This window comes from Neomonachus schauinslandi, chromosome 4 (genome assembly GCF_002201575.2).
Source record: "Neomonachus schauinslandi chromosome 4, ASM220157v2, whole genome shotgun sequence".
In the NCBI taxonomy this organism is placed as follows: domain Eukaryota; kingdom Metazoa; phylum Chordata; class Mammalia; order Carnivora; family Phocidae; genus Neomonachus; species Neomonachus schauinslandi.
Window position 1 is genome coordinate 109,666,079 of NC_058406.1, and position 2,334 is coordinate 109,668,412.

The window sequence follows — 2,334 nt, forward strand, 5'->3', positions numbered from 1 at the left end:
AAGTATATGAACTCCCACTGCTGTTCATTCAGTTGACCTCAGGGGACTTGCCAGGTAGCCAAGGAGTCTGGAAGAGAGGTGACTACCTTCTAGAATGTGGTGTATGGCAAGGTACTGAGGACAGGGAAGACAACCCCCACCTCTAGGTGTTTATAGGGCCCAAGTTTGGCTTCATCCTTCATAAGCAGGCCTTGGCAGACATTCTGAGCTATAGGCATGCTCCTTTGATGACCAAAGGCACAATAGGCAGCTGCGTGCAGAGGGTTACTGCCTCTGGGCCTGTGAAAGCCTCTATTTTGAGAAGAGCAATTTGTTGCCAGCGACTCAACACTAATGACACAAGCAGTTTCTTGCATCGAAAGCTCATAGTCAACTTATGGCTATCATGGATGTTCCAAAGAGGAGGTTGCTAAAGCCTCCTCAGGGAAGGAGCCTCTTTTTGAGGAGGAGGCATTAGTGGGAATGACTGTTGTATTGCAATTTTGACAGATGCTAGAGCCTTTTGTTGTAGAGTACCCAGTCAAAGAAAGCTTATTTGCAAGTAAAAACATATAAGGACTTATGCAAAATTTGGAAGTGAAGGACAGGTTGTCTTCAGAAGCTGAAACAGTGGAAAAGTTGTTGGACTTGTTTTAATGTTGTGGACACTGACAGGATCAACGGCTATTTCTCAATGCTGGCAAATATGGCACAATCCTTGATTTACCAAATAATGTCTAGAGATTTAACAAAGTTTGTAAAGCCTAATATATATCCATGTTTTTTGTGAGTTCCTCTGTGAGTGATTCTATGTCCTGAATGAGTGTATCAAATGAATCTCCCTGAAAGAGGATATAATGAGTGTGATGTCGTGCCTGTGCTCTTGGACAAAGTTGAGTGAAGTTAAGCTCTTGCTTGCAAAGATTGTGTGGTGTCAAGGCTTTGAGGTACCCCATGGGCACAAAGAGTTGAAAGAAAACTTCAGCTGAGGGGCTGTTGAAAGAACACTGAGCAGAACATATTAGCCAAATCTATAACAGAAATTTTATCAGTTGCTGATTAGATAGAGTCAGTAATTTCAATGATATTGTATATGGGGGCTTCAGTGTGAGCCACAGCATTATTGCAATAGTCTACTATGAGGAGCCACTTTTTCTTTCTAAGTTTAAGAACAGGCCAAATTGGACTGAATGAAGAAGCAGTGAAGATAATTAGCTTTAAAAAAAGAAAGTCTTGAATAGTAGGTTGTAATGCTTGAAATCTATTTTAATTTACACTGGGCCATAACATATTAACTGGGGGAAGATCTCTGAGGTCCTATTTTATCAAGATGACTTGAAAATTCCAAAGACCAATTTAATTTTAACTTACTACTCATTGCATAACAGTAAAGCCTACTCTGAGGTATTTCAGTGTACTGGGTTCTACAGTAGTACAGAATTTAGGCAACATAATAGTTCTGATGGTCAAGCAGAGGCACATCTATTTGTACTCTATTTTATATTTTGTAAGTCTTTTAAGAGTCTAAGAAGTACCTTGCTTAATATTTAGAATCCCCAGGTATATCTCTAATTTGACCCTCATGCTGTGAAGATTAAAACCATGAAGAGTTGCCAGTGGGTACATTTTGACAGATATTAAGGTTAATTCAGATCCAAAGTTGTTGAGTGCTCGCTTTGGCAGCACATACTAAAATTGGATAGATAACAGAGATTAGCATGGCCCCTGTGCAAGGATGAAAGCAAATTTGTGAAGCATTCTATATTTAAAAAGAAAAAAAAAAAACAACAACACAAAGTTGTTGAGACACAAAAGTCAATCAGTAGCCTTTTATCTTTTGTTATATAAATGATGTTAGTAAATTTTATCTTTTGTTATGTAAAATAATTTAGTAAATTTTGGATTGGGTCAAATTGTGGACCTCTGTTTCAGTTTTCTATACCCACGTTTCTATTTTTATTTTATCCTTCTTTTCTGTTTTAAATTGTTGTTGTTGTTGGATATATTTCAGACAAATTTCTCTCTCCCTTGCTCATATGCATGAGCTTGTTCCTCCAGAGAGCCTCAAATTAGCATCTCCAGGGTTTGTAGCCTCCCCATGGCAATGGTTGCAGTCATGGGATTGAAGCTGGGCTTATGTTGGTTTTGAATTAATTACTTCAGTGTGCCACAAGGGTGGCATGAGTGCTTTTCTCTATAATCTTGAGGATCAAGATCTTTGTTGTAACAGAAGCATAGACAGCAGCAGCAGCAGAAGTATATTTATGAGTCCTAGTGAGCCCTGTGCTCTTAGATGTATAGACTTCAGCATTCCAGCTAATGACTGCATTTTTTTTCTTTCTCTTTTTTAAAATT

The 2,334-nt window shown here is 38.5% G+C and overlaps 1 pseudogene; it reads left to right on the plus strand.

The window, feature by feature from the left end:
* Window positions 1-1,648: 1,648 nt before the first annotated feature.
* Window positions 1,649-1,748, plus strand: LOC123324705 (annotated as a pseudogene).
* The last annotated feature ends 586 nt before the right edge of the window (window positions 1,749-2,334 follow it).